Genomic DNA, 15,985 nt, shown 5'->3' with positions numbered 1-15,985 from the left:
ATAAGCTCTGCATGGAAGCTTTCGATCCATACAGTCTAGGCAGAGGGCTGGACATGTTGAGGCTTCTCCTCCACTGGAGTTAGGCTTGCTATTAGGCACCATTCCACATTTCCCACTTTCCCCAGGGCCCACAAACTTTGGGGCAAAGTAAGTTTTAATATTGCACAGAGAGCAAAATTTTTAACTTAAAAGTTGTCTCTGAACCATTGCCTTCTGAAGGGCTCTGTTTGGGTGCAGAATTGAGCCATATACAATTGCAGAGGGTGATTTTTTTTTTAAAAAAAAAAGGCTTATGGAGATACCAGTCTCAAGCCACCGCCTCCATTGTCACGCACATGTGCCCCCCCCTCCAAATTTGCTTTTCTATTAAAGTGCTATGATAACAGGACTTTTTAGTGTCTAGTGAAAAGACCTTCGTCTGCCAACAAAGCTTTTAGGTAGAGACCTTCCCAAGTTTGCATCTGCATTGAAATTGGTTTTGGACTGCCGCTAGGTCCCAGCTCACAGAGGACCAACGCCCAGTGGATATTATATACAAAAGTCTTTATTGAAGTTTAGTTTCCATTTCCAAGCTCTGGGCGCGCAGGCCCACGTCTTAACGCTAGACCGGCTAAGTCCCCTCTGACTCACTGCTCCACCCACACCAGTTTAAGATTCTAGCCTGGCTCCACCTCTTGCGCTGCTCTTTCCTGCGTTGGGTCCTTCTGCCCTCTGGGGTTCCCTCCTTCCTGGACTCCTCTGACGCGGAGCCTCCTGAGTCTTGCCCCTCCCTCCGGCGGGCTTTAGGACCTGGCTCCCTTCCCGGGCTCCCCGCTGTGCCGCGCTCCTGTACATTTGAACTTGGCGCGCGCGCCCAGCCGGTGACTTTCCTTCTGACCGTTTCCCCGCTTCCTGATGTGGGTGTTGCCAAACCTGACTCCTCTCCTCCCTCTGGTGGTGAGGACACTGGTCCCGACTCCTGGGACTCCCCCTCCCCACTGCGCTCTGGTGGAGACGCTGGCCCTGATCTCCAGCTGCTGTTCAGAGACTCCCCGCTGGCCCCTCCCTCTTGAGGTTTCTCCCTTGGAATCTCCCTTGCTCTGGCCACCGGCGCTCCCTTCTGTGAGTCCTCCGATTCGCTAGAGAGGCTTGTGGAATAACTCTGGCCACTGTCACTGCCTGCGCCCCCCTCGTACTCCTCCTCCTCACTCTCCATTTGCTCCCCCTCCTGTGTCTCTCCTTCTGAACCCCTGACATCCATCCCCCCCTCGAAGCCCCCCCTTCCCCCCTCCCCCTCTTCCGGTGCGGGTTCCGGGTGCTCCATTGTTGTAGGGGTGATTCCAGGATACAGCTCGTCCCCTGAGGCTTGCAACCATCGAGATAAGTCCGGGAAGTCCCCCATGGGCTCGTCGACGACGACCTCCTCCGCTTCCATCTCCTGCGCGGTGTGCTCGAAATCTGCGCTCGACCCCAAATCACCCAAGAGCCCTCCTCCCCCTGTTGTTTGATGGGGGTCCACCTCCCAGGGCCCCTTCGGCATGTCTCTGCGCCAGCCCACCTCGGGTTGGTCCTCCCACCAATAAGATCCCCCCGTGCTAAAACCTGAAAGTGATCCCTCCGGAGAGCTGCCTCCCGGAGCCGAGTCCTCAGCTGACGAGAAACCCCTGAAAGTGCTGGCCGAGAGTGTGGGTGTGAACAAACAATCCTCGAAAAAGCCCGCCGGCATAGGCTTGTGCGGGAAAAGTGTGTGGAATTCTTCCTTGAGCAACTGCTCTTCCACTGCGTAATCCGGCACCCACCTGTTGGCGCTGGCCGGGGTGTCCTCCGTGGCGAGAAGATATTCAATCCCGTCCTCCCCCCACCTTGAGTCTAAAATCTCAGTGGCTTCATTAAGTGGCTCCCCTTTCGGCGACCCCCCTTTTTTGGGCGCTTCTCTGAGCGGGTCTGGCGCCTTCCCCGGTGCTTGAAACCTGTGGGGCTCTCTGTAGGGCGTGAGCACTGATCTATGAAAGACCGGGTGCATTCTGGAACCCTCCGGGAGTGTCAACCGGAAGGCCACTGGGTTGATCTGCGCCTCTACTTGGTAAGGCCCTAGCTGCTTGTGCCCTAGTTTCTTCTTGGGTAACGATCTGGCTGGAACTGCTTGTGCTGCCAACCAGACCCAGTCTCCCACCTGGATGTCCTCCCCAACCCTCCTGTGTCGATCTGCCTGCACTTTGTAAGCCTGTTTTGCCAACTCTAACTGCCTCCTGAGCTGCTCGTGGATCTCCTGCAACTCCGCTGCCACTTCCTCTGCTCCCTGTGGCTCCCCCTCCCGCACTGTGTCCAGACCCGGGAAGGTTCTGGGATGCCTCCCGTAGTTGGCAAAAAATGGGGTCACCCCCGTGGACCCGTGCTTCGTGTTGTTGTAGGCAAACTCGGCCAACGGTAGATAGTCCACCCAGGTCGATGGCTGCTGGTTCGCGTAGCATCTCAGGTACTGCTGCATGATGGCGTTGACCCTTTCCGCCTGCCCGTTAGTTTGCGGGTGTCTCGCCGACGCCAGGCTGACCTTGACGTTCAGGAATCCCATCAGCTTTTGCCAGAAGTTGGAGATGAACTGGCGCCCCCGGTCGGACAAAATAGACCGTGGTAGGCCGTGCACCTTGAACACGTGGTCTATGAACATCTTAGCGGTCTGCTCGGCCGTGGCCACCTTCGCGCACGGAATGAAGTGGGCCATCTTGGTGAACAGGTCCACTACCACGAGCACTGCCGTCTTGCCCCTTGAGCTGGGTAGATCTGTGACAAAGTCCAGGGCTACCCTCTCCCACGGTACGAACGGTGTCTGTAGCGGTTCCAACAGGCCCGCCGGCGGCTGGTGCACAGGCTTAGCCCTTTGGCAGGTGTCGCACCTATTGACATAGTCCGCGACATCCCCCCGCATCTTAGGCCACCAAAAGTCTCTGGCTACTAAGTCCACCGTCTTCTCCTTGCCGAAGTGCCCCGCGCTGGGCGCGTCGTGCAGCTGTTGCAGGACCTTCGCGCGGAGGCTGTCTCCTGGTACGTAGAGGACTCCCTTGCGTAGGAGCAGGCCGTCTCGCACTTGGAATTCGTCTCCCCTCGCCTTGCCACTGCACACCTCCTCCATCTTGGCTCGGGCGAACGAGTCTGTTCGCAGCGCGCGGCGCACCGCGTCCAGGTCCACCGTGGCTGACGCGCATGCCCACGCCTGTGGTGTGAAAATGTGCTTGGCCGCCGCCGGTGCCTCTGCCTCCAGATACTGCGGTTTTCTGGACAGCGCGTCCGCCAAGACGTTGCTGTTTCCTGGGATGTACTCAATTCTGAAGTCGAAATCTGCAAAGAACTCCGCCCAGCGGATGTGTCGCTGGTTCAGGAACCTCGCCGTGCGCCAGTACTCCAAGTTCTTATGGTCTGTGCGGACCTGCACCGTGTGCTTGGCTCCGACGAGGAAGTGCCGCCACGCCTTGAAGGCTGCATGTATGGCCAGCAACTCCCTGTCCCAAATGGTGTAGTTCTGCTCCGCTTTGCTGAGTTTTCTGGAGTAGAAAGCGCACGGCCTCCAGTCCCCCTGGTGGTCTTGCTGCAACAGAACGGCTCCCACGGCCCTGTCTGAGGCGTCCGTCTCCACTCTCATGGGCCTGCTGGGATTTACGTGCAGTAGGTTCTCTTCGGAAGCGAAGAGCTGCTTGAGCTTCTGAAAGGACTGCTCTGCCTGCTCCGTCCAGATGAACCTCTTCTTCTTGGAACTGAGGGTGTCGGTGATGGCCGCTGTCTGCATGGCGAAACCCTTGATGAACTTGCGATAAAAGTTGGCAAAACCGACAAACCTCTGTACTTCCTTCCTATTGCGTGGGCTCTTCCAATCCAGTACTGCACGTACCTTGGCACCGTCCATAGCCAGTCCCTTGTCGGACAGTTTGTAGCCCAAGAAATCCACCTCCGTCTTGTCGAACTGGCACTTCTCCAGCTTGGCGTACAGCCTGTGCTCCCGCAGCCTCTGCAGAACTTCCCTAACATCTCTCTCGTGAGCCTCCGGCGATTCCGAGAAGATTAGGATGTCATCCAGGAAGCAGACGCACTTCTTGTAGAGGAGACCCGCCAAGACATGATGCATGAAGGCTTGAAAGCAGTGGGAACCATTTTTTAATCCAAAAGGCATAACTCTGTATTCATAAGTGCCCAGCGGCGTAAACATGGTTGTTTTCCACTCGTCGCCTTCCCGTACGCGAATGAGATTGTACGCTCCGCGCAGATCCAACTTGGTAAAGATGCGACCCTTCCTCACCGTCGCCAGCAGGTCATCGATCTTGGGCATAGGGAATGCTGAGGGCTTGGTCTTGAGGTTCAAGAAGCGGAAATCAACGACCAGCCTCTTTTGGGGCGTGTCCCGCTTCTTTACAAAGAACACGGGACTGCCTCCTGCCGCCTTGGACTCCCGGATGAATCCCCGCTTCAGGTTGTGATCTATGAACTCCCTGAGCTCTTGCAATTCATCCTCAGACATGGAGTACAGTTTCCCCGTCGGGAGCGTCGCCCCGGGCAGGAGGTCGATCTTGCAGTCGTAGGGTCTGTGGGGTGGCAGCTTATCCGCCTCTTTCTCGCAGAAGACCTCCAAAAACTCCTTGTATTTGTTAGGCACCGCTTGCAACATGCCCAAGTTCAGCTGTGGTCCATCCTCGTGCCCCTCATCTTCCAAGTCCGCCAGGATGCAGTGTTCTGCGCAGTAAGAGGAGCCGAAGGTCAGTTGCCGCTGGTACCAAGCTAATGCTGGGCTGTGCCTATCCAGCCAACTCATTCCCAACACTATGGGCGTGTCTGACAGGCGGGTGACGTTGAAGCTGATGACCTCACGGTGGTTTCCAATGCGCATCACCATTGGCGGCGTCTGCTGTAGCACTTGCCCTCCCAGTAGCTCCCTGCCGTCCACTGTGACGACTTTCAGAGGTACCGCCGCTGGCAGAAGGGCTATGCCATGTTGCTGGAGGAACTGCATGTCTATAAAATCTGCATTGCTCCCCGAGTCTACGGTGATGGGAATTTCCACCAGTAGCCCATTGGGGAGCTGAAGGGATGCGGTGAGCTGCACTACTGGTTTGGGTGGGAGGGGGTCGGTGGGCTGTAAGATCCCTGGGGATTGCTTCACTGACTTGTCTGGCTGGTCCCCAGAGATGCCATCTCCAGCCAGACAGTGGAGTTTTCCTGCTGCGACTCCCTCTGCTGAATTGCGTCTGTTACTGTCGCTGCGGCTGCAGTATGCTTGTGAAACCGCTGGGGACACTCTTTTGCCATATGCTGAGCACTGTCGCAGATGTAGCACTTCCTGGTTCCTCTAGGAGGCTTCATCTTGACTGCTCCCGGAGTTAGGGCTCCGACTGTGGAGTGAGCCTTAGCACCACCTATCTCCATCGGCTCCTCTCCCCCTCCCAGCGGAGGCATGGATCGAGCGCGCGCCGCCTCCTTGGGGAAGGGAGGCAGTCCTTTCGCTGGCGTGCGTCCCAAATGCCCTTCCTCCCTGCCCCAAGGGCGTCCTTCCAACCGAACCCCAATGGAGAGTGCCCGTTCCACCACTTCCTTGGTGGTTTGGGGTCTTCCCCCCCTTGCGATCTCATCTTTCACAGCTCCGCTCAACCCCTCCCAGAACAGGTCTCTGACGGCAGGCGATTCTTTCTCCCAGGCTAGTACATTCACCAATCCGAAAAAACGTGCATGATATTGCCTCACAGTGGCTTTACCTTGTCTTAGTCCGTGAATCTCCCTCCTAGCGATATCCACATCAATCTCAGATAAAAAACACGCATCCATCACTTTAATGAAGGCAGCCGCATTTTGGAGGGCTGGATCCTTGTCTCTCCATAGATTGCGCAGCCACGATTTTGCCTCCCCCCGCAAATGCGAAATAATAAATCCCACTTTCTCTCCCTCATTTTTAAAGTCTTTGTCAAGCAGCTGCAATGTATAAATCACATCTGCTCTGAAGTTAGGATACTCCTGCAGGTCCCCATTGAAGTGAGATACCAGGCTCCCTCCTCTGTTTCCCAGCCCAATCCCTTCTGGTCTGGTGGCTGGGAGCCTCTGTGTACTTAGCACTTCTAACCTGGTTCGCAGATCCTGGCAGGCAGCAGCTGCTTCCTGTTCTTTCTTTCTGGAAGCCGCAATTTCTGCAGTCAACTGCGTCACTGCGTTTTGCAAACTCGCTATCCTCTCTTCGGTAGTCATTTCCCTGTTTTTCGTGAGCTCGCGAAGCACCAATCTTCACCCCTCGCTGCTTTCCCGCACTCCACGAGGTTGCAAAATTGGTGAAAATGGAGAGGGGACTTACTGTCAGGACTGCCGCTAGGTCCCAGCTCACAGAGGACCAACGCCCAGTGGATATTATATACAAAAGTCTTTATTGAAGTTTAGTTTCCATTTCCAAGCTCTGGGCGCGCAGGCCCACGTCTTAACGCTAGACCGGCTAAGTCCCCTCTGACTCACTGCTCCACCCACACCAGTTTAAGATTCTAGCCTGGCTCCACCTCTTGCGCTGCTCTTTCCTGCGTTGGGTCCTTCTGCCCTCTGGGGTTCCCTCCTTCCTGGACTCCTCTGACGCGGAGCCTCCTGAGTCTTGCCCCTCCCTCCGGCGGGCTTTAGGACCTGGCTCCCTTCCCGGGCTCCCCGCTGTGCCGCGCTCCTGTACATTTGAACTTGGCGCGCGCGCCCAGCCGGTGACTTTCCTTCTGACCGTTTCCCCGCTTCCTGATGTGGGTGTTGCCAAACCTGACTCCTCTCCTCCCTCTGGTGGTGAGGACACTGGTCCCGACTCCTGGGACTCCCCCTCCCCACTGCGCTCTGGTGGAGACGCTGGCCCTGATCTCCAGCTGCTGTTCAGAGACTCCCCGCTGGCCCCTCCCTCTTGAGGTTTCTCCCTTGGAATCTCCCTTGCTCTGGCCACCGGCGCTCCCTTCTGTGAGTCCTCCGATTCGCTAGAGAGGCTTGTGGAATAACTCTGGCCACTGTCACTGCCTGCGCCCCCCTCGTACTCCTCCTCCTCACTCTCCATTTGCTCCCCCTCCTGTGTCTCTCCTTCTGAACCCCTGACAGATGTTTTAATTGTTTTACCTGTGTTTGTTGTCCTGAGCTCCTTCTGGATGAAGAATGGAATATAATATAATATAATTAAATTAAATTAAGTAATAATAATAATATTAACAGTTACAGAGAGAGTGGTCCTGTATCTTATTATGCAGGGTTGGTAAAGCCTCTGTTTCTGTCATAAATTGAATCATTGTCATCTTTGAGAAATAATATGGTTGGCTGTGATGCTGAAACTAACTATAACCAGGCCTGCCATGACATTAAATTGGATCATACTTTTAAAAAATAAAAATAAAAAAGTTACAATCAGTTAATGAACTTCTTCTGAATGAGAAACAAGTACAGACCTTAGTAAAGAAATAGCAGTCAGCTGCTCTCCACCTAAGAATGAGAGAAGTGGAGATATATGCAGTTGGCCCTTAATGTGAAAATGGCGCTGCTGTAAGTACACAAGATTATCCCTGTTTTCACCCGTGAACTACTGGAGGATATGATTTGAAAGTACTCAAGCAATAAGAGCTAAGATTAGCCTTGCTGAACCAGAGCCATGATTTCATCTCTTAAAAGAGATGTCTTTTTAGCCATCCCCATGATCCTGGACATCACATATACGAGACACAAAAGACTTAAAGCCTTTGTGCTGGGCCCAGGGGTAACCCCGTGAAGCGCAGTCCAGGACTGGTCCAGAATCCAAAGGTTCCGCTAGGAGTCAGTCCGACAGGGCCAAGGCAGGACATGAGGCAGGAAACCAGGCAAGGACAGGTACAGGATCTCAGGCAGGATCAAGCATACAGCAATGTTGTTCCTGCAACCTGGGGCGGGGTCCGACAGCCTTTTATCTTTGTTGGGGTAGCGGCCTATCCTGATCCCCCATCAGGAATTAAATGAGATGCATGCTTTATGCTTCATCAGAAACAAGGGTGTTAAGTACACTGGACGGGAATATCAAAAGGTGTAATAAAACAAAATAACGTATGGCATAACTAGGAAGTGATAGAACAGTGGGATCTGCTTTCTCAGAAATTCAGTTTTAATCTTGTAAAATGCACAACACCAGGGCAAAACAACAACAGGTAAAGAATAAAAACACATTAAAGGATGCAACCAAAGGTAAGGTTTAAGGGAGAGGTTGTGAGACTAATATACATAACTTTCTTGAAGTCCATGAGACTAATGTCCTTAAGATTGTAAAATATTGACGGTAACACAGGCTACTTTCATCAACATAAAAATGCTTGCGAAACATGCAAATGAACCCTTTCTTTTCACAATACACTTTTTCAAAAAGGGGGAGGGAGTATATTAATGTAAGTTTGTCAAAATAACAGTTTAGCTGTCCTTTTACAAATGGAAGAAAAACCGTATTTAGGGAAGCTTTTAATGTTTGATGCATTACTGTATTTTAATATTTTGCTGGAAGCCGCCCAGAGTGGCTGGGGAAGCCCAGCCAGATGGGCGGGGTATAAATAATAAATTATTATTATACTATTATTATTTGCTAAACACTAAAAGTCTCTGCAGCTGGTCTAGGTTAAAGGAAATGGTGAGTCACAGATGGTCGTGCTGCAGGCAAAAGGCTTTTCAGTAGCCAGAAGTTGATATGTATCTGCAAATGCCACTCTTTGCTTGTAGGTTTTTTGAAACATTTGTTTTTATAAGACATTTTTGGCCAGAGAAAATACTTATTTTCTAAGGAGTAGGATTCCTGGGGAACTAAGTGGGTTTGTTTCCTCAAAATCCAAATCATCAACAGATGCCGCTGCAATGATTATTTCATCATTTTCAGAAAATCTCCTGTTTATTTCAATAAATACTGTATTAATGACTTCAAAATATATTATTTCCACTTGTTCACTTTGGCTCACTTTTTTCACTAGGGTTTTTGTTAAAACATATTTCTGTAGCATTGCATTTCTGTTGAACTAGGACTTGCACACTCCAGTTTTTGCCACTTGCAACACTGCCTCGTTACATTGGCCTAACAATTTGGATGGGTCCAGAGTGTTCAAATGGTTTCAGTCTCAGCTCTGTAAAGCATGCAGCACCGAAAGTGATACATAACCGTTCTGTGAACCTTTGCATTTTTCACATATCAAGATTTCTAAAAGCAACTTAGGATATTTTAGAAGCATATATCACAGGACATCTGAAGCATCCGTTTTGTGCCATGACCTCCCAGAGACTCCAAAGGCACACTCCATTGCCTCCCGAGACAGACAAGTGCCAACAATATCTCTCAAAGAACTTGTGCCATGAATATCTGCAAGTTCATTCTGAGTTTCCAGAGACTGATCGTTTCTATTTCTATGGGAATGTGCTTACCACATCCCCAATTTCAATCAGTTTTTCATTTTTTTAGGGTATATACAAATTTGCAAATATACCTTATTTTTTGCTCTATAGGACGCACTTTTTCCCCCTCCAAAAATTAAGGTGAAATGTGTGTGCGTCCTATGGAGCGAATGCAGGCTCCTTGGCTTCAGCGATAGCAACGCGAAGCCTCCGAAGCGCAGAGGGAGCGCTCCCTCCACGCTCCGGAGGCTTTGCGTTGCTTTCGCTGAAGCCTGGAGAGTGAGAGGGGTCGTTGCGCACTGATCCCTCTTGCTCTCCAGGCTTCAGGGATAGCCGCCTGAAGACTTCAGAATGCAGCGCGAGTTCCTGCTGTATTCCGCAGGCTTCGGGTTCCTTTTGCTGAAGCCGGGAGAGCAAGACTCCTGGCTTCACCAGAGAGGGCCAGCTGCGCAGCGCCCCTTCAGCCAAGCGGGAGGAGAAATGGAAGGGGCTCCGTTTCTCCTGCCGCTTCACTGAAGGGGCACTGAGCACAGAGGGGGAGAATTTTTTTCCCCTTGTTCTCCCCCTCTAAAACAAGGTGCGTCCTATGGTCGGGTGCGTCCTATAGAGCGAAAAATACGGTAGTTCTGTGTACAAAACACCTGAGCCCTTTACTTAGTTGGCAATATGGATAGTTCTGAGCAGACTGATGCAGTGCCCACTGAAATCTGCAATTGGCAGCTGTATTTCCCACAAAAAAGTCTGCTGCTCAAGATCAGAGCATAGAGCTGAAAAACTTGATTCCTCCAGCTGGTTTTGCATGATATGTCTAATATAAGCGATATCCCACCAGGGACAAGAAGCAACTCTTGGCAATGGCATCCAGAACTGTCACCATATCAGAAGTTGCTGCACTGAGCCGACACTGAGACCTGTGCTCTTGACTTCAGGCTCTCAAGTTCATTTTTCATGCAAATCCCCTGGCATTTCATTGAGTGCCATGCATGTAAAATGAGTAAAAGTGTTTCTAGACACTTTGTACATAACTTTTAAAAAAAAAAGCGTACCAAATAACGTAATGATCGGCTCTTCTGTTAGCCCTTTATTTTCTTCTATCCACAGGACAGATATAAGAGGAAAAGAGCTCTACATTTTCGGTGCTTTCATTGCTGCTCTGAACTATAAATGGGATGGCATTTTGGAAATGCCACCCTCATCTTAGCTACTCGAACCAATTACTGATGGAAAAGATTACCTACAAAATAGGACAAGGAGGTAAGATGGCCCAGCCATTAACCATTCGTTAACTTTAAAGGCATGTAACTATTAGGACTCTGTTTTTGTAATGACGTCAGTTCAATTATTTTTGCAGTGTGGGATATAAAAAAATAACTATCTTTTTTATGTGGTGCCAAATACAAGCTGTCATTCATATGATTATTGGATTTCGGGACTTCTCGTTTCCCCACTTGCTATCTTAAAGGGGACAGACAGGAAATGGGGTACTTTTTTCCCCCATTGGCACATCTTTTCTTTTCTATTTCCCCTCCACTTCTTCTCAGGATCCTAACAAGTGCCTCAGATGTGTTAGGTTGTGAGACTATGATTGCTCCAACTTAATCAGTACCCAGCAGAGATTTGAACATGGGTTTGCCACCTAAAATAATCTAATCAGTACACCATTTTCTTCTCCTTGTATTTTTTCCTGTTATAACGCAAATCCCAAAAAACATCAGCCAAGATTCACAGGAAGGTTGATATTCAAACAGCTAATGAAGATTGTGTAGGGGGTGTCCACCAGCCCCATAATATGACCATTAGTATCAACACATCAGAGAGGGGTGGCAAGTGAAGGTTGAATTGGAAGACGTTTCTGCCTTCAAACATACTGTTTTGCTTTGTTTTTATCTATTACCCACCTTCCCCCCTGTTTTTAATACCACACTGAAAACAATTTTAAACAACTTACAACCACAAAATAGGGTGAGTCCTAAATATATATGTCTCAAGTATGAAAGGCCAGATGACAGTGCATTTGCCGGCATTTGCCAGAAACTATAGTGCAGTTACTAGATGTGCCATTTGGACTGTACAAAGTGCAATGCACACAAACTGCTTGGAACTAACTTCCTGGCAGACTGCTACCTCCTAAATTGGTTATTAGAGCACTTGTTTTTAAATGGAAGGTTGTTAAGTCAAGCTATAAAATCTACAGCATATTCTTCACTATTGAGAGACAGACGTAAAAAAAAAAAAAATCAAGGTGCCGCTGACTTCTAAAAATTGGTCCTTATAACAGTTACCAAGGTTGCAGGTTTATCCTCCTGTGTCTTCTGCAGAGGGTGTATGATCTTCCTATTGCCTCTTATTACTTCCTTCTTCCTTAATTGCTGCTAGCTGTTACTCATTGGAGACAGAGCTCCAAGGTTATAATAGGACACATTTTTCAAGTAGATTTGAGGCCTGGCAAATAAGCCTGCCTAGAAGAAACTGAGAGGATCAGATAAGACCAGAAAGAAAGAATAACCTGAATTAGCAACCTGCATGGTACCATCTATCCCACCTTCCCAGCTGGCAACCAGAAAATTTGTTCGACTCCTAAACATTTGCATAATGTCACAAAACTACACCCTCACTGGGCATTTTTAGATAACACTTTTCTTGGCTGGGTGCTGTAATTCACTCTGGTGACCACTGGAGGACCAAAATCAGCTGGAGCACATCCTGTACGTCATGATGACTATGGGAACTGAAATGGTTGAAATTCAGTCACCTGCCTGGATATGTGCCACTAATAGTCTTCGTAAATCAGAAAGACCATTAGAGTATGGCGTGGAACAGAACACGCATGAAAACCAAAGAGAATGTTGCAATCCAAAATAAAGGTTCCCATCGAGTTCATGCTGTTCACATACCATCATGTTGTGGAAGCCATTGTCTCAGTCCAGATATGCAAACCATTTTGTGCACCTCATCAAAATAATTTGTTTTGTGTCCTGAATAGTGACCACTCATGGTGTACTGCAAGCTGCTTCTGGTTTTATTTGCTTGCTCTATTTAATTTCAAAGACGCGGGTGGTGCAGTGGCTTAAACCACAGAGCCTAGGGCTTGCTGATCAGAAAGTCGGCAGTTCGAATCCCCACGACGGGGTGAGCTCCCGTTGCTCTTTCCCTGCTCCTGCCAACCTAGCAGTTCGAAAGCATGAAGTGCAAGTAGATAAATAGGTACCACTCTGGTGTTTCCGTGTGCTGCTCTGGTTCACCAGAAGCGGATAAGTCATGCTGGCCACATGACCCGGAAGCTGTACGCCGGCTCCCTCGGCCAGTAAAGCAAGATGAGCGCCGCAAACCCAGAGTCATCCGTGACTGGATCTAACAGTCAGGGGTCCCTTTACCTTTAGCTTTAATTTTAAAGGTGATGACCTCCAGGCCTCAGACAACTCTAGTGCACCTCCCCAAGGCTTCACACCAGATCAGCTAAATCTCAAAACTGATCTACTGCATAGGAGTCGTCACTTCTTAAATAAAGGACTCCTGGCATTCACTAGCCTAGAGTCAGCCTAGTAATCTACCCCCCAGTGAGTCCACGGAGTATTTCAGCACATGGCTTGGAAATTTAAGCTGCATTCTCTCAGCCATTATTTCCCCAGTGCCTTCTCTTGGATAGTGTTCTTTAAGAAGCTTTAGTGCGCATCTGCTGGCTTTGGATGCCTGCATTTCAAATCTTCCAAACTCCTCACCCACACGTCCATCTTCATTTGCCAAATTGGCGTTAACGCACTCTTCCCCTCTCGCTGTGAGAAGCAGCTTTTCTCTGTTGAAGCAGACCGTGGCACAGAAGTGATGTCACTTGTGGCCACGGGGTGCCCACTTCTAACAATCCCAGTGATGCTGTCTTGCTGCGGTCATTAGATGTCCTGTCGCAGTTTTCTCCCTCCCCCCCCCCCGCCCAATGCTGTGTACCTACTTCGTTGTTCTTGGCAGGCCATGGCACGGATTCATGTGCCTCCTACCTCCTTTCCTGTACAAACACCCGGGCAAGTAGGTGCCACGCAACGTGTCAGGCTGACAGTTCTGTGGGAAACAACTCTCCAAATGAATCCCAGTGAGGAGGGAAAATGGCACCGTGCCCTGCCTGCATTGCAAATTTTAAATGCACCAGGTCTCCAGTGGCTTGTTCCTTCATTATTCCATACTCGAGAATTGAGCAGCTTTCTAAAAAGGGGGGGAAAAAGACAATGTTCTTGGCCAGTGAAAAGGAAAACACTCCCCAACCCTGACCAGCTTCTAATAAGGGTGTCCAAGCAAGAACTGAACGGATTGCCCACAGAGAAACCTTTAGTTCTCTCTTCTAATATCTTATTCCCTCATTTGTTTCTTATGCTCAGTGCATCTTGGATCATTACCTGGTCCATGCTAGTCTAGCAGTTCATGAATGTGCTACTACAATAAGCTGTGTTGTTCTGCACTCCAGTACCCAGGGCTACTCAAGCAGATGGGCAATTATCAGTGGCAATCTCTATCCCTAGACAGAACATCCCTCTCTGTGCCCAGGGCTGTGTTTCAAAGGAACACTTGCCCTTTTTTCCCCATTATTGCCACAAGCAAACATTTTCTTAAACAAGCTTTTTATGAATCAGCGAACCGTTTAACTGCCAATAGAATTAGCTTGGGATTTTTTGCTATCGCAACAGCGCAGAATGAATATCAAGAACACGCTTGAGAGAAGTACAAGCTTTCTCTTGGCAGTGTTTAACAGTTTAAATAGTTTCAGCCACATGGAAACACTGGAGTAGGATATCTAATGGAGGCAGGGATAAAGGAAGACTCCAAAGAGAGACAGACAGAGGAGGCACCCCCATTCAACGGCCTAGCTTTGCCTTCCTCCTCCTGAGTACCACCACCCAGCTTTGCCACTAGGCAGGAGGGGGAGATCTTTCCTCCTACCTGACAGTGTGGTGGGGAGTTTGTCCACCCACGGTAGGGGGTGGCAACAGGGATTTTTGCCTCAGGTGCCAAAAATGCTTCAGTCTGCCTCTGCAAAGAGAGAGAGAGAGAGTACACACACATATCATTTCTCACCCAGCTACCAGAAACACCTTCAGTTGAGCACAGGTGAAGGCACGGCTTAAACACCCCAACAGCCAGCTAAATTCATTGCCCCACATCATACCTCCACAGAAGACACCCTGCATTCCTGATGCTGGTAGCTGACCGAGCCCTGTAAACTCACCTTGCTCATTCTCCCTGCCTCTAAAAACAAGGAGGGCCATAGCCTAACCAGCAGGGCTGTAGTTTAATCTATATGAGGTCCTTGGTTCAATCCCTACCATCCCCAGATGGTAGTGGGAAAGACGCATTTGAAACTTTGGAGAGCTGCTGCCTAGAAAAATCTAGATGGACCAGTGGTGTGATTTGGTATAAAGGACCACCTATGCTCCTAAAATCTGCAGTCTGTCTCTTTTCACAGATACACAAATCTAGATCACATCCTCTTCAGCTGGAAGGTGGAAAAGGTATACAGCGGTACCTTGGGTTAAGTACTTAATTCGTTCTGGAGGTCCGTTATTAACCTGAAGCACCACTTTAGCAAATGGGGCCTCCTGCTGCTGCTGCACCGCCGGAGCACGATTTCTGTTCTCATCCAGAAGCAAAGTTCTTAACCCGAGGTACTATTTCTGGGTTAGCGGTGTCTGTAACCTGAAGCATATGTAACCTGAGGTACCACTGTACACATAACAACCTTTCTGTGACTTTCCAGATAATTCCTAGCCATTCAGAAAGCATCCGCTGACTGTTTTGCCAGTGATCTTCTTAACAAAAGAAAATTGTAAGATATGGTCAGCAGAGCTGGCCAAGTTTATGTACTCCTCCTGGCTTCATTAACCTTCTGCTGTCCAAACACCCAATCTTACAACAATACTATGATCAATGATATTGAAAGCCACCAAGAGGTCCAGGAGCACCTGAAGGGTCAGTTCCATTGACCTCAGGGGGTCAATAACAACCACTTTGGAACACCCTGATGCACCGAGTACAAATGCAACATAAAACCTTATGTGAGCAAAGAGTAAGAAGGGTGCAATAAAAATCAGAGTAAGAACAACACAAGTATTTTTGCAGCAAGTTCTGAAAATCATTGAAATAGGAAATACACTTCCAAAAAAACCCAAACTCAGTGAATGGTTTGAGTTTAGCTCTAGTGTGAAGAGAAGCCAGAGCAAGGAGCACTTAACACCATTGTAATTCCATAGAAAGCAACTTAATTATTTCAAACTTAGTTTTGAGTACTTATTTGTTGAGTACTTATTTATATCCTGAAAGGAACCTCATTGTATAGGTGTTTATTTCTTGTTTGGAGAATGAACTTGAAGTTATCCACTTACCCATACACAACCCTTTTAAGAAAACGGTATCTACCAGATATGTGTAATTTAAAGAAAATAATCATAAGCACTTCATTTTATATCTTTGCACAATAGCCATTTATAGTAAATTACTGCAGAGCCACAAAAACAGAACTCTTGTGACCTTTTCTTCCAGCAGATAATCTGCACTGGTAAAGCGAGATTGCTTGTCGCAGGGATAAATAGCATATGTCACTTACCCATTTTAGGAGAACATATGCGGAAAGGGCATTCTGAAATTTCTATCATCT

General features: G+C 49.0%; 1 long non-coding RNA gene across 1 annotated transcript; it reads right to left on the bottom strand.

Moving 5' to 3' along the window:
• Positions 1-11,126: 11,126 nt before the first annotated feature.
• Positions 11,127-14,361, bottom strand: LOC310843026. Its single transcript, XR_014563470.1, has 3 exons — positions 14,275-14,361; positions 13,341-13,542; positions 11,127-11,817 (listed from the first exon to the last, which is right to left on the bottom strand). It is a non-coding gene; the product is annotated as an uncharacterized lncRNA (long non-coding RNA).
• Positions 14,362-15,985: the final 1,624 nt, after the last annotated feature.

This window comes from Podarcis gaigeae, assembly GCF_964106915.1.
Source record: "Podarcis gaigeae genome assembly, chromosome: 4".
Lineage (NCBI taxonomy): Eukaryota > Metazoa > Chordata > Lepidosauria > Squamata > Lacertidae > Podarcis > Podarcis gaigeae.
This window is presented reverse-complemented; position numbering and strand designations above follow the sequence as displayed.